Source organism: Chiloscyllium plagiosum, chromosome 25 (assembly GCF_004010195.1).
Source record: "Chiloscyllium plagiosum isolate BGI_BamShark_2017 chromosome 25, ASM401019v2, whole genome shotgun sequence".
Classification (NCBI taxonomy): Eukaryota; Metazoa; Chordata; class Chondrichthyes; order Orectolobiformes; family Hemiscylliidae; genus Chiloscyllium; species Chiloscyllium plagiosum.
Window position 1 is genome coordinate 52853666 of NC_057734.1, and position 17337 is coordinate 52871002.

The window sequence follows — 17337 nt, forward strand, 5'->3', positions numbered from 1 at the left end:
AGGGTTCTTAGTGAGGTGGAGGAATAGAGGGATCTTGGGGTCTATGTTCATAGATCTTTAAAAGTTGCCACTCAGGTGGATAGAACTTGTAAGAAGGCCTATGGTGTATGAGCGTTCGTTAGCAGAGGGATTGAATTTGAGTCGTGAAGTGATGTTGCAGCTGTACAGGACTTTGGTTAGGCCATATTTGGAGTACTGTGTGCAGTTCTGGTTTCCTCACTTTAGGAAAGATGTGGAAGCTTTGGAGAGGGTGCAGAGAAGATTTACCAGGATGTTGCCTGGAATGGAGAATAGGTCGTACGAGGATAGGTCGAGTGTGCTAGGCCTTTTCTCATTGGAACGGAGAAGGATGAGGGGTGACTTGATAGAGGTGTATAAGATGATCAGGGGAATAGATAGAGTAGACAATCAGAAACTTTTTCCCCGGGTACAACAGAGTGTTACAAGGGGACATAAATTTAAAGTGAAGGGTGGAAGGTATAGGGGAGATGTCAGGGGTAAGTTCTTTACCCAGAGAGTGGTGGGGGCATGGAATGTTCTATGTTCTATTTATATACCTATCCAGATGCCTTCAAAATATTGTAATTGTACCAGCGCCCACCACTTCCTCTGGCAACTCATTCCATACACGCACCAACCTCTGCGTGAAAGAGTTGCCCCTTAGGTCCCTTTTAAATTTTTCTCACCTTAAACCTATGACTTCTCGTTCTGTACTCCCTCACCCTAGGGAAGAGACCTTGTCTATTTATCCTATCCATGCCCCTCATGATTTTAAAAACCTTTATAACGTCATCCTTCAGCCTCCGACGCTCCAGGGAAAACAGTCCCAGCCTATTTAGCCTCTCCCCATAATCTTTTTTGAACTCCTTTCATGTTTCAGAACATCCTTCCAATAGGAAGGAGACCAGAATTTCACACCGTACAGGTAGAAGATCCTTTATCCAAGCATCCAAAACCCAAAAACTCTGAAATCAAAGTTTTTTTGTGAAGTTTTTTTCTCATTAACAAGTCAACATTGTTTGGTGAGCAAACAGTTAACCCAAGTCAATACCTCAGTATGTGTCACTCAGATGCGACATGGAGGGGGGGGGTGGCCAAGCACCGACAGACCTGGGGTTTCTCTGTGAACGCCCCCAAATCGACACCCAATGTGTGTCTGCTTCTCCGGTAAGATTTTTAAAAATTTCACCATTAAACTGTCACATTCTGAAAACCGAAAAATTTTGAATTCTGAGAAATAGTTGGTCCCATGCATTTCGGATAAAGGATCTTCTACCTGTATTCCAAAAGTGGCCTTACCAATGTCCTGTACAGCTGAAACATGACCTCCCAACTCCTGTACTCAATACTCTGACCAATAAAGGAAAGCATACCAAATGTCTTCTTCACTATCCTATCTACATGCATCTCCACTTTCAAGGAACTATGAACCTGCACTCCAAGGGCTCTTTGTTTAGCAACCCTCCACAGGACCTTCCCATTAAGTGCTGCTGTAATTTGTTTTTCCATCTAAATTAAACTCCATCTGCCTCTCCTCAGCCCATTGGCCCATCTGATCAATATCCTATTATACTCTGAGATAACCTTCTTCGCTGTCCACTATACATCGAATTTTGGTGTCATCTGCAAACTTACTAACTGTACCTCTTATGCTCACATCCAAATCATTTATATAAAATGATGAAAAGTAGCAGACCCAGCACCGATCCTTGTGGAACTCTACTGGTCACAGGCCTCCAGTCTGAAAAGCAACCCACCACCACCACCCCCTCTATCTCCAACCTTTGTATACAGTTGGGAACCTAAAAGGACAGCTGGAGTCAAAACCTGAAAAACTGATTCCTTTCCCAATGACTTCTTCCTTATCTTAAGTCAATACAACTCCATGATTCAAGTCCGGTGCTATTCTCATGTTTGCCTGTCTGTTCACTCAGGCTTGGAGAAAGTGAGGACTGCAGATGCTAAAGACCAGAGTTGATAAGTGTGGTGCTGGAAAAGCGCAGCAGGCCAGGCAGCATCCAAGGAGCAGGAGAATCGATGTTTAGGGCATAAGCCCTGGAGAAGGGCTCATGCTCAAAATGTCAATTCTCCTGCTCCTCAGATGCTGCCTGGCCTGCTGCGCTTGTTCACTCATGCTGCTCTGTGTTACAGTCCTAAACCAACCACTGACCAAACAATCCAACAAATAGAAATAACAATTCAAGGGAACAGACAATTAGTCTTTAACTAACAATGAATGGAAACAGTACCTTTAACAAATTGAATCTACTTTCTTCAGAAAATGAAAAACTGACAAAAAACTGGATAATTTGATTAAAATATAACACACAGGATTAGATTAGACTTATTGTTGCATGTCCCAAAATAAAGTGAAAAATATTGTTGTGCGCACTAGTCGCAAAAAGTTGCCACTCACGGTTGCCATCTTGAATCTCTGTTAATGTTGCATTATATTATTGCAATAGCTTTGATCATTTTGGTCTAGCAGTACATCTTTTCTGTTTTCTTCTCAGTAGCCAGTCATTGTTTGCCTCATGGTTCAGTTCCCGATCGGCTGCAAAATCTTTGGCTTCTCTTTCCTCTTGTTCCTCATCAGATTCTCCTCCAGATGATGCTGCTGGACAGCGGTTCAGATCTTGGTTCCGGGCTCCTCTTCCATTCCTATGGTCACCACGTCTGAGCTAGGGTCAGCTATAGGCCCGAGACTGTGCGGGGCCAGACCTCACCTGAATCCCTTGTGGAAAGGGATTGTCCTCCTGTTCTTTTTCCAGGAAGCAATACTTAATTATGCTGGAGGAGGCCGTTCAGCCCATTTATGACTACATTGAAAATACCTATCCTATTGATCTTGCTCCCACCTTGTCTTCAAACTGCTTTCCTTTACATGTATTTATGCAATTCTCTTGTGAAAGATTCCTTTAAATTTACTTATAACACTCTTCCAACTGTGTTTCAGATGATAATGTCTCAGTGTAGGGAGTGAGTGTTAAAATGAAGAGGAGATGGGACAGGGTAATATAAATAGGATCGAGATGAAAGGATAGATAAGAATGAATCCATGGAAGTAATCAGGTGAAATGTTTTTACACAGTGGCTTGTAAGATTGAGAATGGATTATCAGAGTTTTAACTAAAACCAAGAAGAAATTAAATAGTTGGTTGATGATAAACAGAGAAAAGGGCTATAAGACCAAGTGGGGTAGGAATATGGATCATGTGGAGAATAAACGTCAACATGAACTGGTTGGACTGAACAACCTGAATCCTGTTCTCCATTATTCCTCTGCCAGACAGAGTTAAGATCCTCTAACAGAGGCTCACCGGCCAATCTCTGAACATCTCCCTGCATCTGCAGCAACAGCAGCTCTTTCAAAGGAATATGTTGGCACTTCCATGGACATTAGCCCAAAGTACAGGCTCAGGAATAGGGCAAGGATCTCCATTATCAGAACCACAATTGAGACTAACTCCTTTGATCCATAGTATTTTCTGAAAGGGAAACAGATACAAGATTCAGCTCTGGCTTGATTGCCAAGATGATGTCAGAAGTGGTCACATATCTTAAAAGTACTTAGTTGGCTGTAAAACAGATTTTGGCATCCTATTGTGAAAAGTGGGCAGCACGGTGGCCCAGTGGTTAGCACTGCTGCCTCACAGCGCCAGAGACCCAGGTTCAATTCCCGCCTCTGGCGACCGTCTGTGTGGAGTTTGCACGTTCTCCCCGTGTGTGCGTGGGTTTCCTCCAGGTGCTCCGGTTTCCTCCCACAGTCCAAAAATGTGCAGGATAGGTGAATTGGCCATTCTAAATTGCCCGTAGAGTTATATGAAGGGCTAAGTGTAGGGGGATTGGTCGGGGTGGGTTGCTCTTCAGAGGGTCAGTGTGGACTTGTTGGGCCGAAGGGCCTGTTTCCACACTGTAATGTAATCTAATCTAATCTAAAAAAAAAATATTTTTCTTTTTATTTCAAGAGAAGGCATCATGTCATTGAATGTGGTGCAATGCGTTGGGTGATATGGCAACCATGGTTGAGTTGCTGGTGATTTTTTTGCAAAGTGACACAGTATGAGACTTTCAGCAGTACCCAGTGTACAGGGACAAGATAAAATTATAAATGGCTTGAATGAGCAGTGATTAACAGAGGTTGGTGCTTGATATATAAAGGGTTTGGTGCACTGAATCATGCTTGTTTGGATGGACTCCTAGGTTTTTGAGTCAGCCACAGTGAAAGAAAAAGTGATTTAATTGTAAAGTCAGGATGATATGTAGCTTTGACAGAAACTTGCAAGTGGTGGTGGTCCCACATATCTGCTGCCTTTGCCCTTCGAATAAATACTAGTAGAGGGCATACATTTTCTGTCAAAGAGCCTTGATGATTTGCTGGCAGTGCATCTCTCAGATAGTACACACTGCTGCTGTATTGGTGTGCTCGGCCCAAGGGACTGTGGATAGAAACCTTGCTCCTACTTCTCCTGCCCAACTCTTGCATTGAAACCCTGATCACTAAACCTGGAGGAGAAAGTGAGGACTGTAGATGCTGGAGGTCAGAGTCGAACAGTGTGGTGTTGGAAAAGCACAGCTGGTCAAGCAGGAGAGTCGATGTTTAAAGCATAAGCTCTTCATCAGGAATGAGGGGGTAGCCCAAGGGGCTGGGAATGCGATAGAAACATGAAGTTAGGGTCAAAGTGATAGGTCAGAGAAGAAGTTGGAGCAGAAAAGTGGGAAGGAAGATGGATAGGTAGGACAATTCAAGAGGACAGTGCAGAGTGGGAAGGTTTGGATCTGGGATAAGGTTAGGGGATGGGGGAAAAGGGGAAATTAGGAAACTGGTGAAATCCACATTGATTGCAGATAGTTAGAGGGTCCCAAGGTGGATGCGTTCTTCTTTCAAAAGTCAGGTGGCAGAGGCAGCCCAAGACTTCCATGTCCTTTGTGGAGTGGGAGGGGGAAGTTAGAGTTCAGCCATATGGCGGTGGGGTTGCATAGTGCGTGTTTCCAAGAGATGTTCTCTGAAATATTCTGCAAGCTGGTGTCCTGTCTCCAGTAAATCAGACTCCAGATTTTTGCCAATTAGATAATCTTCATTCTGTAGGTCAGAAACTCCCATACTTTGTAGGGTTATGATGCTTTCTTTTAAAAAAAAAAGTAGTTTAATGTTGTATGTCTGAGTTTACGGTGTGAGGGCTTGGAGGGACAGAAATAAGATCTCATGAGAGACAAACCTAAGACTAAAATCCTCCCAATTGTCCTTGTCGTAATGTGAAGCCTTTGCTTATAACCAGTACGTATTTGTAGATTTATAATTAGTGTACACACACACACAGATCTGGAGATTTAATTTAGCAGCATCAGTCTCAATGAGAGAAACGATTTTGTATCCCTGAGGACTTAAGGAAAACAGATATCTTTTATCTCCACATCCAAAAATTGAAAAGATCTAAAAACTGAATGAGTCATTTAGAGGTAAAGTTGGCTAGAAGGTAGGAGACAAAAAAGGTAAGAGGGAAGCTTTTTGGCCTGTGACCAGCAGTGTGCCACAACAATGGGTGCTGGATCCACTGCTTTTTGTCATTTAGATCAAAGATTTAGATGTGAATGGTTAGCAAGTTTCCAGACCTCACCAAACTCAGTGGTGTAAAGAACAGTGAAGGCTACCTCAGGGTACAACAGGAACTTGATCAGTTGGGCTGAGGAGTGGCAGATGGAGTTTAATTTGGATAAAGGTTGGACCAAAGGGTCTGTTTCCAGGCTATACAATTCTATGAAAGCATACTCAAAATAATACCACTGACCATTGCCTCCCCTAGTTGGCTAATGGGAATGAAGTAATAGCTAAGGGGTTCTTTTTCAGGTTGATGACCTGTGAACAGTGGGGTCGCACAGGGATCAAAGCTAGGGCTGCAACTGTTTACAATATACGTTAGTAACTTGAACAAAGGGAGGGAATATACTGAAGACAAAATTTGCAGACAACATAAGAACAGGTGGAAAGGCAGGTTGAGAGAGGGATACAGAGAGTTTATAGAGATATTGAAAAGTGAAATAAGTGGGCAAGAAGTTGACAAATGGATTATAAAGTGGGAAAATGTGAAGTTGTTTACTTTAGAAGGGAGAACAAAAGGATAGAGTATTAATAAAATAGAGAGTACAGAAAGCTGGGACTTGGGGAACTTGTGCATGAAACACAAAGCAAGCACACAGGTACAGCAGGTAATCAGGAAAGCTAATACAATATTAATCCTTATTTCAAGAGGGTTGGAGTATAAGAATAGGTGCTGGTGAGACCACATTTGGAGTACTGTGAGCAGTTTGGGTCTGCTTATTTATGGGAAGATTACTTCATTGGAGGTAGTTCAGAGAAGGTTCACAAGTATGATCCCTGCTATGGAAGGATGCTCTAATGAGCATAGGCTAAACAGGTTGGGACTCCAATCATTGGTGTTTGGAAGAATGAGAGGTAATCGCATTGAAACACACAGGATTATCGAGGGGCCTGACAGGGTAAGTGTTGAGAGGATATTTCCTCTCATGGGAGAGTCTAGGACCAGGGGGCACAGTTGCAGAATTAAGGGAGTTGAAGAGGAATTTAATCTCAGATTATATTAGATACCCTACAGTATGGAAAACAGGGCCTTTGGCCCAACAGGTCCACACTGACCCATTCCCCTACCTTATAGATACCCCTGACTAAATGGACCGAACATAATGGACAATTTAGTATGGCCAATTCACCTGGCCTGCACATCTTTGGATTGTGGGAGAAAATCGGAGCACCTGGGAGGAAACCCATGCAGACACCGGGAGAATGCGCAAACTACACACAGGCTGTCGCTAGAGGCCGGAATCGAACCTGGGTGCCTAGTGCTGTGAGGCAGCAGTGCTAACCACTAAGCCACCATGCCACCCATAGAGTGGAGTGTCTTTAGAACGCCTTGCAACTGAGAGCTGTGAGAGAAGAGTTCTTGTGTATTTTAAGGCTGAAATGGATAGATTCTGGATTAGTTGGGGAATTGAGAGTTATGGGGAAAAGGCAGGAAAGTCAACATGGAGGAATGTCAGATTAGCTGTGATCCTATTGAATGGTAAGCAGGTCAAGAGGCTGAATGGCTTATTCCTTTTTTTGTGATCTTAATTTATGTTCTATGCATTAGATAAAGCTCCAGATGTGTTGTCAGGTAGATCTTCTAGTATCCTGATCCCACAGGTCATAGATCAGTCAATGGTAGAGTGCATCCTGAAACCAGGAATTCCTCATGAGTAATCTTTACTGGCTTCATTAGCAATGCAGCAGATCAGTCTAGGGAGGGACAGCTTGGAGGTGGGAGGTAATTCACCATGGGTGGAGGAGAGCGGGGTCCTGAGAATTTGGGGGATTGCAAACTGTGTGTGGGTGGTGGGTTAGGGTAGGTTCTGTGCAAGCCTGATAGTGGGCTGTGGATTGCAAGTCTGGTGAATTTCTTGGGATCTGGGATGTGGAAGTTAGAAGGTTGGTGTTAAGATTGGGACCTCTGGTGGACAGCTGGGTGGGGGTAGGGGAGATGGGGACAAGGGAAAGATTGGGAGGCTGCTGGATCTGAAGCTGAATATGTGACTTAAATGTGAGGGTGGGATTCAGTAAGTATGTAGACCCTTACCTCCAGAACCCATTCACCTGAAGAAGCCTGACCAACAGCAGTTAAAGTTTAAAACCCAAATGACAATAAAGCATGTCACCTCATTATCATATTTAAAATTCCACCTTGTTGGATTTGATTCTTCACTTATCTACCTTCTGACCTCAGATTTGCTCAAGGTCATTGTGACTTCAACTATCTTGTCCCAGGGATGATTTTAAAGTTTAATTAGTTTTGATTGTTCAGACATGATGACATGTCTCTGTGGCAGGTAGAACTTGAACCCAGATCTTCCAACACTAACAAGTATCATTTGTTTTCAAAGCCAAATTTTTAAAAAACTAAACCTTAGATGAAGAAAGGCACAAGGGTGGATTTCAGTCATGGAGTCATACTGCACAGAAACAGATCCTTCAGACATAATGCCAAATGAAACTAGTCCCAGCTGCCTGCTCCTCGTCAATATGCCCTCGAACCTTTCCTATTAGTGTACTTATCAAAGGGTCTTCTAAATGCTGTGACTGTGCATGCATGCACCACTTCCTCAGGAAATTCATTTCAGTTGGAAACCACTGTGTAAAAAAGTTTGCCCTTCATGTCTCTGAAATCTCTCACCTCAAAAATGTGTCCCTAGTCTTGAATTCCCCATCCTAGGGAAAAGACACCCCCATCCATGATTTTATAAATCTCTATTAAAAAAAAGGTCATCTCTCAACCCCTACAGTCCAGTGTAAAAAGTCCCAATCTATCTTTCTAACTCAAACGTTCCATACCCAGCAACTTCTTGCCAAATCTCTCCTGCTTAATAACATCACTCATAACTGGGCCACACAGTATTCCAGAAGAGACCTCAAATGTCCTGTACAACCTCAACATGACTTCCCAATTCCTATACTCAAAAAAGGACTGAGCAATGAAGGCAAGCACGCTAAACGCCTTTTTTTTTAAAACCCCACTGTCTATATGTCACACAAATGTCAAATAATTATGTAGCTGAACCCCTAGGTCCCTCTATTCTACAATACTACCCAAGCCCCTACTATTAATTGTATATGCCTTACCCTTGTTTGCAATGCCTCGCGTTTCTCTAGATGGAACCTCCATCTGCCATTTTTCAGCCCATTGACCCATATGATCGAGACCCTTTTGTCATCTCAGACAAGATCTTCACTGTCTATGCCACATCTATAATAGATGCGGTTGGATATAGATGCTTTGAAAATAGTAGCCGAGGATGATGAGTCTGTCTTCTGATGCCCTCAGGTTGCACTAAAGTTGTTAAAGTGAAGGTGTCTCCTCATTTCCACAGAAATAGCTGAAAAGTTCCTTCAAATCAGTTTGGTAGAGAGCTGAAGGAAGTTCTCATTTTGGAAGATAGAATAGTCTGAGGCTTATTAGTGCACAGCAGTTGGGAACACTGCATCAACCTATTGTTGTGGATTTAATTTTTTTGAAAATTTGAAATCGTAACTTTGTAGCTGACTTGGTTGCCATTAAAATCACCAGAGCAGGTCAACATGACTGTTATATGTTCTAGACAAGCATTTACACTATACTCTCCTGCCTGTTCGATTGCCTGAAGCAATGATTTATCATAAACTGTCTTCTTTGACAAGGTATTTGAAGTGTACAAAAGCAGGTGACATTATGATATGCAATAACTTTTAATAGAGTCTTAATCAAAGGTCAGTTGTGGCATTGTAATAAGTCATGAAATTATAGTTTTCTCCTGCATTGCATGTACATTTACAATCCGAATATGGGTGCTAGGATACATTGCCTGCCATAAATGAAAAAACATTCAATTTTTATATTCATTGAAGTGCCTTTATGTTAAGGCAACTGCTTAAAAATGTCAACATTGAAATCAGATATGAATAAGGACTTAAGTAAATTGGAAATATTAGGTCTGGTTTAAATTGTTGCTAAGTTTTCATGAAAGCCCCAATAAAGTGAGGTAATTTACAAAAAAAACTGATTAAATTTAAATAGGATCCTGTAGTTATCAAGCACAGAGTGTCAACAGTTAACCTTTGCAACTTTGCTAAAAATAGCTGTAGCTAATTGTTTGTCCATAGTAACAGGACTTGCTGCACTCACTTTCACTTATTGAACATAAAAGTGCACATAACATAAAAACAAAAAAAAGTTGGAGTATATTACATCCAACTATAGCTGCCAGCTAATAACTAGAGTTCTGCTTGCTAAAAAGATAGTATCTTTCATGGTAGAAAAGTTAAAAATCAAAACACCTGGTTATAGTCCAACAGGTCTATTTAGACAGATTCACACAGGGCAGGTCACACCTTCAATGCAATACCTGGGCCAACATGACACCAATTGTTAAAATTCACTTTAAAAAAAAAGTTTTGCAGGGCAACATTTAAGAGGCATTTGGATGGGTATATGAATAGGAAGGGTTTGGAGGGATATGGGCCAAGTGGGACTAGATTGGGTTTGGATATCTGGTCGGCATGGACGGGTTGGACCAAAGGGTCTATTTCTATGATGTACATCTCAATGACTTTATGACATATGAAAGAACTGAAACCAACATGGTCACTCTAAAAGATAAAGAGACTTAAAAAATAAACAAGGTCTTTTTCAATAGATAATAATTTCAGTTACATCACATCATAAACTTTTGCCATAAATTGTGTTTTACAATCTTACACTCCACAACCACCCAACAAAGAAACAACACTCAAGGCTAATGCTTCTGAATAAACTTGTTGGACTATTACCTGCTATTGTGCAATTTTTAAACTTTGTACATCTTACGGAAGTCCACATAGGTCACATCCACCACTCTGCCCTCATCAATCTTCTTTGTTACTTCAAAAAATTCCATCATTAATAAGACATGATTTCCCATGCACAAAGCTATGCTGACTATTCCTGATCAGTGATTGCCTTTCCAAATACAAGCAAATTCCTCCAAATCCCTCAGGATTCCTCCAACAACTTACTCATCACTAATGTCAAGCACACCAGTGTATAATTCCTTGGCTTATCCTTTCTGAAATAGTGGTATAAGTTAACCAACCTCTAGGCTACCAGCACCTCACCTGTGACTATCAATGATTCAGAAATCTCAGCAAGATTTCTGGAATCGTTTCACACAGAGTTCTGATTTGCCCAGGTTAACAACCCCAAACATGAATTTCATAGGCAACAAGGTCCACCTGGTCCAAATCACTCCAGCCCGACACCAATAAGCATTAAAGGAAGAATAATTACTGAGGAAGTAGCACTGGACCTGAAATGTTAACTCTGATTTCTCTCCACAGATGTGCTGAGCTTTTCTAACAATCTCTGGCTTTTTTTGATTTACATTCTTTAAGTTTTTATCATTCACTCCTTTTTTGGTTAAGAATCCAAGTTGGTGTTAAAAATGTTCAACAACTTTGCTGCTACTGCTGCCTGGAGAAATGTGTTCTAAAGGCTTGTGACCTTCTAAAAGAAGAAAATATCATCTTACCTTTGTCTCCAATGGGAGTCCTATTATTTTGAAACTGTGTCCTTTAGTTTCTCCTACCAATCTTGTCCTTTTATCACCCCTTATATCAGAATATAGTTGATTCCATACGTTAGGGCCCGGGTGTCCTTGGAGAAGGAGCGCGTGGTGTCCACCAACACCCTGGAGTTGTTCAGGGAGAGGTGGGTGCCGCAGGGAGTGGAGTGCATTATTTCTCCCTCCAACTCTATTTTGATTTAGTCCCTACCCTCCCCTTCACTGTTTTGATCACACAGCATTGCCCTTTGATGTGAAGGGCAGTGTTTGTCACTGGCCACTTGGGTATTTTCCTATCTTCCTGGTGGTGGAAATTGAATAAAGATTCGAGAACTTTGTGTCTTTCACTGTGTCTCACACGTATACACACACACCATGGGTGCTGGGGAAAAAAAAATAAGCACTACCGCACTTAGGTGGTAGTGTGGGGGTTAATAATATAGTTGATTCCATTCTATTCATTCCCCAAAATGTCTTCCTCATGGTACATCCATTTTCACAACTGCTGTGCTACCAATTCCATTCCCAGGTCTGGCTGGTGTCACGGTTTCCCTCCTTAGTTATTGTAGGATTTAGGAAGCCTATCACCAATCCACCATCCACACCTTACAAAGCTCCAGTCTGCATTCTGTTATTCTGTCATTTCAGATCACTCTTCAAATAAGGTCCTTTAACGTTTTCTCCAGATCCCTGAAACCTGTCAATCTGTTCTTATTCTCCAAATGTACAAAACAGGATAAAAGGCTGTCTGACCCCATGATTGCATCCTTGCTCATCTTCGATTTATCACTCTAATCCTCCTTCAATTTCAGTGTGTCAGAATCCTGGAACTCTCTTTCCGAACAACACTGCTGATGGTTACAACATGTGACTGCAGCAGTTCAAAAAGGCAGCTCACCACCACCTTCCCAGGGCAATGAGTGTTGGGTCATAATACTGGGCTAGCCAACAACACACAAACCATGCATATGAATTATAAAGTAAGTTGGGAATGCTAACAGTTAGAGTAGTCAGTAAAAGTTATGGTCAGTAGAGTGTATCAAGCTCGAAAAGCATCGCATTAGATAACATCTGTACACAGATGATATCCACTTCACCTCTCTCAATTTCCTCACTGTTAGAATCCCTACAGTGTGGAAGTAGGCCATTTGGCCCATCAAATCCACACCAACCTTCCAAAGAGCATCTCATTCAGACATACTCCCCAACCCTATCCCTTAACTCTGCATTTCCCATGGTTAATCCACCTTGCCTGCATATCCCTGGACAATAATAGGCAATTTAGCACAGTCAATCCACCTGTACATTGTTGGACTGTGGGAGGAAACAGGGAGAATACTGAATGGTTTCGACAGGGTGGATGGTGGGAAGATGTTTCCATTGGTAGAAGAGACTAGGACCTGAGGGTACAGCCTTAGAGTGGACATAAGGAGAAACTCCTTCAGACAGAGAGTGGTGAATGTATGGAATTCATTGCACAGAAGGGTGTGGAGGTCAGAGTATTGAATATATTTAAGACTGAGTTGGATAGGTTCTTGAATATCAAGGGGATCAAAGGTTATGGGGAGAAAGTGGGAGAATGGCAATGATAAACGTATCAGCCATGATTGAATGGCAGAGAAGACCCGATGGGCTGAATGGCCTAATTTCTGCTCCTATGTCTTATGGAAACCAAAGCACCCGCAGGAAACCCGCAAACTCCACACAGACACCCCTGAAAGTCGAATTGAACCTGGGTCCCTGGTGCTGTCAGACATGCATAGCATAATATGCTCTGCCAAGTTAACATAAGCTAAAGATTTAGATTAGCTAAATTGTCACCTTGAAGCCAATTTTAATGACAAAATAAAAACTGCAAAAGGCAGGTTGCTACAATATAGAAACATCTGCATTCAATGGCAGTGTTTTCTGCCAAATTTAGGGGAAGTTTCTTATGTTCTGTTCTTCAAACAGTTCGAAGATTTATTGAGATACTTGAGTTCAGAACTTCACCTGAGAGCCAAAAAAGCTGCAATTTTAAAAGGGGCTGCCAAGATGCTGATTGAAGGAGGGTACATTCCTTTTGCCCTCTGTGAGGTAATTTTGAGGTGAAACCCAGTGAATGTGGGGATTGCCCCGACCCTGCCTGTGGATGGGGTTGACCTGGTGGTGGAGTAGAGTTTCTGAGCTTGAGGCTTATTTGCTCTATCTGCTGTTTTTTTGTTTCTTTCCTTTTTTTGTCTTTTTTTCCTTTATATTTTACTTACTTCTTGTTGACGAGCTCGGTTGCGGCAATAGCATCGGCAGTGGCTGCATCAGTGAGATGGGCTGCAACTGTACTCATGGCAGTGGCGGAGTCGAGTTTGGGTCAGTGCGGTTCTTGCCAGCATTGGTGAGGTCCAGAAAGGATTCACAGTGGTGTCAGTGGAGGTGTAGGTGAAGGTGAGATGGTGCCAAAGAATAGCGTCTTTCATTCCAGCAGTGGTGGCACAGTCCATGGGCCATGATGGAACACTTCACAAGAAGAACTGCAAACTTGAACACATTTTCTTTATTTCTTTATCCGTCTGTCTTCATACTCTATGTTCTGTTTTTTTTTTGTATTTTCATATAACATTGGAGAGTGGCAACACTGTACAACACTTTTCACTATATTTTGTAATAAAATGCATGTGACAATAAATATATTAATTTTTAAAAAAACATGGGCTAGAGCATGATAGTAGGACTGAACATTCTCATGTGGATCAGCCTGGCAATAATGTAATGTAACAGTCAAATCGTCACTCCAAATGCCGCAATATTCAACCATTTGCTGTTAAAGAACAGTTCAGGGACTGAGCTATGTATCTTTTTAGATTTTTTAAAATCCACCGCTTATTTTTAATTTGTATGAAAGTGTGTTACACTAGTATTTCTTCTCATATGCAGTAACTCACTCCTTTTGTCACTTCAAGAAAGCCTGGTCTCCTTTTAAAACACAAGTACATTTGGGTCCAGGAAAGAGGTATCCGCAAGAGAAGGGATCCCTTAAATTTTTAAAAATGTTCCTTTTTATTTTTGAAACATTTCCTTGTAGATCGGAAGAAATTATAGCGATATGGAGGGATTTGAAAACAAGGATGATAATTTTTACATCAAGACTCTGCTAACGGAGAGCCAATATATGGGGTGACAGGTGAATAGTGTTGTAGTACATTTTTAAGCGGATATAGTTTTCTGTATATTTTATTAGAAAGCATAGGAAGCAATGCAACAAGTGATTCATATTTGAGCTCAGTCTGCTTAGAGAAAGCAACCAGAAAGAAAAGCATAAATGTTCTTCTCTGTGTAATATTCTTATCAATTTCAGTAAGGCCTTTGACAAGGTTCCACATGGTAGGCTGCTCTGGAAGGTTAGGTCACATGAAAGGTCACATTCCTGATGAAGGACTTATGCCCGAAATGTCGATTCTCCTGCTCCTCGGATGCTGCCTGAACTGCTGTGCTTTTCCAGCACTATACTCTTGTGGGATATAGGTGAATTAATGTTATTTCTGCAAATTATAAGTTCTGATACAGAGTAAATTAATTCACATTAGTCTGTGATTGTTTTCTCAGCTAGGAGCTGAGTTAGCAAAAATGGGAACTACATCGAGGAAGGACTTAGCATGAGACGTGATTACAGAACAATGGTAGAAATACAGGCACTAGATAAAATGCTGTGAAAAGAGGCCTTTATAAACATCTGTTTCCCACTTGTACAGAGACACAGGAACAAACCCCAATTAAAAGGGCTTAGTGATAGATGCTGTGAGGGGCAGCGCAGATGGAGGGAGCAGATAATGGTAAGCAAAGGATGGGATGACGTCAAACAACTTTATGGGAGGCAGAGATAGACATTTGTCACTGACAAGGGCGGATAAACAGAAGTTGTGGGATCAGTCTTAAGGAAATGAATGACGTAAGCGGGGGGAGGCAAACAATGAAATAAGGAAAAATATAGGGATTCAAACTGTATAAATTTCGAGAGTTTGTTGGATTTGGTGTGCATTTGTAATTGCCTTACCTGGCATTAGACATGGCACCCACTTGCAAGTGTACAAATAAACGACACTGTTTCAGATTTTTGGTCTCGGACTGAAATTATTGAAGTGAGTCAGCTTTTGTTTCTCACACTCTTGACCTAGGTCACATGGAATCCTAGCAAATTGGATACACAGTTGGATTGAGAGGGTAATAGTGGAAGGATGCTGTCGGACTGGAGGCCTGTGACTAGTGGACTACCCCGGGGTTGGGGCCAGGCGCATTGCGGTTTGTTATCTATATCAGTGACTTGGATAAGAATGGATAAGGCATGATTAGTAAGTTTGTGGGTAACACTAAAGTATGCAGTATTGTGGAGAGTGAGGAAGATTATCAGAAATTGCAATAGGACCTTGATCAGCAGGGGAAGTGGGATCAGAAATGGCAAACGGAATTTTGGCAAACGGAGGTCTTGCATTTTGGAAAGTCAAATCAAGGTAGGAGTGAGAACATAGACCAGTACAGCACAGTACAGGCCATTTGGCCCTTGATGTTGTGCCGACCTTTTATCTTAGTCTAAGATCAAATTAACCCATGTATCCTTCATTTATACTATCATCCATGCACCAATCCAAGAGTCAATTAAATGTCCCTGATGTATCTGACTCTATTACCACTGTTGGCAGTGAATTCCACACACCCACCACTCTCTGTGTAAACAACCGACCTCTGACATCTCTCCTAAACCTTCCTTCATTCACCTTAAAATTAATCCCCCCGTGATAGCCATTTCTGCCCTGGGAAAAAGTCTCTGACTATTCACTGTACCTACGCCTCTCATCATCTTGTACACTTTATCAAGTTACATCTCATCCTTCTTCACTCCAATGAGAAAAGTCCTCGCTCCCTCAATCTTTCTTCATAAGACATGCCCTCCAGTCCAGGCAGCATCCTGGTAAATCTCCTCTGCACCCTCTCCAAAGCTTCCACATCTTTCCTATAATGAGGCGACCAAAACTGAACACAATATTCCAATATGGTCTAACCAGGGCTCTATACAACTACAACATAACCTTGCAGCTCTTAAACCCATTCCCCTGCTTATGAAAGCCAACATACCATATGCCTTCTTAACAACCCTATCAACTTGGGGACTTTGAGGGATCTAAGTACACAGATCCCAAGATCCTTCTGCTCCTCCACACTGTCAAGAATCCTGCCTTTAACCATGTATGCTGCACTTATTTTCAAACTTTCCAAATAAAAGACTTCATACTTTTCCAGGTTGAACTCCATCTGCTACTTCTCAGCCCAGTTCTGCATCTTGTCAATGTCCTGTTGCAACCTACAACAGCCCTCCACACTATCCAACCTACAACAGCCCTCCACACTATCCACAACTCCACCAACCTTTGTGTCATCGGCAAACTTACTTACCTACCCTTCCACATCCTCATCTAAGTCACTTATAAAAATCATAAAGAGCAGAGGTTCAAGAACAGATCCCTGTGCAATGCCACTGGTCACCGACCTCCAAGCTGAATACTTCCCATCTATTACCACCCTCTGTCTTCTAAGAGTCAACCAGTTCTGTATTCACTCAAATTTCCCTATATCCATACCTCCTTACCTTCTGAATAGGCAACCTTATCAAATGCCTTGTTCAATCAATGTACACTACATTCACTTCATCAATGTGTTTTATCACCATTCTCAAATTCAATAAGGCTTTGTGAGGCACGACTGGCCTCTCACAAAGCCATTCTGATTATTCATCATCAAACTAGGCTTTTCCAAATAATCATAAATCCTGTCTCGCAGCATGCTCTCCAATAATTTGCCCACCTCTGATGTAAGACTGACTGGGCTATAATTCCCAGGATTATCCCTATTTCCTTTTTTGAACAAGGAGATAACATTTGCAACCCTCCAATCATCTGGTACTACTCCAGTGGACAGTGAGGATGCAAAGATTATCGCCAAAGGTGCAGCAATCTCTTCCCTTGCTTCCTGTAGTAAGCTTGGGTCTATCCTGTCTGACTCAGGGGACTTTGGGTCAAGGTTAGAGTGGTGCTGGAAAAGCACAGCAGCATTTGAGGAGCAGGAAACTCAATGTTTTGGGCAAAAGCCCTTCATTAGGAATCAGGGGACCTAGTACCCTCAAGTTTTTCAAAATTTCCAGCACACCCTCCTTCTTAACATCAATCTGTTTGAGCATATCAGCCTGTT

The 17337-nt window shown here is 41.9% G+C and overlaps 1 pseudogene; it reads right to left on the bottom strand.

The window, feature by feature from the left end:
- The window catches only part of LOC122562438, an 88353-nt pseudogene extending 73832 nt beyond the window's left edge, over positions 1-14521 (bottom strand).
- Positions 14522-17337: the final 2816 nt, after the last annotated feature.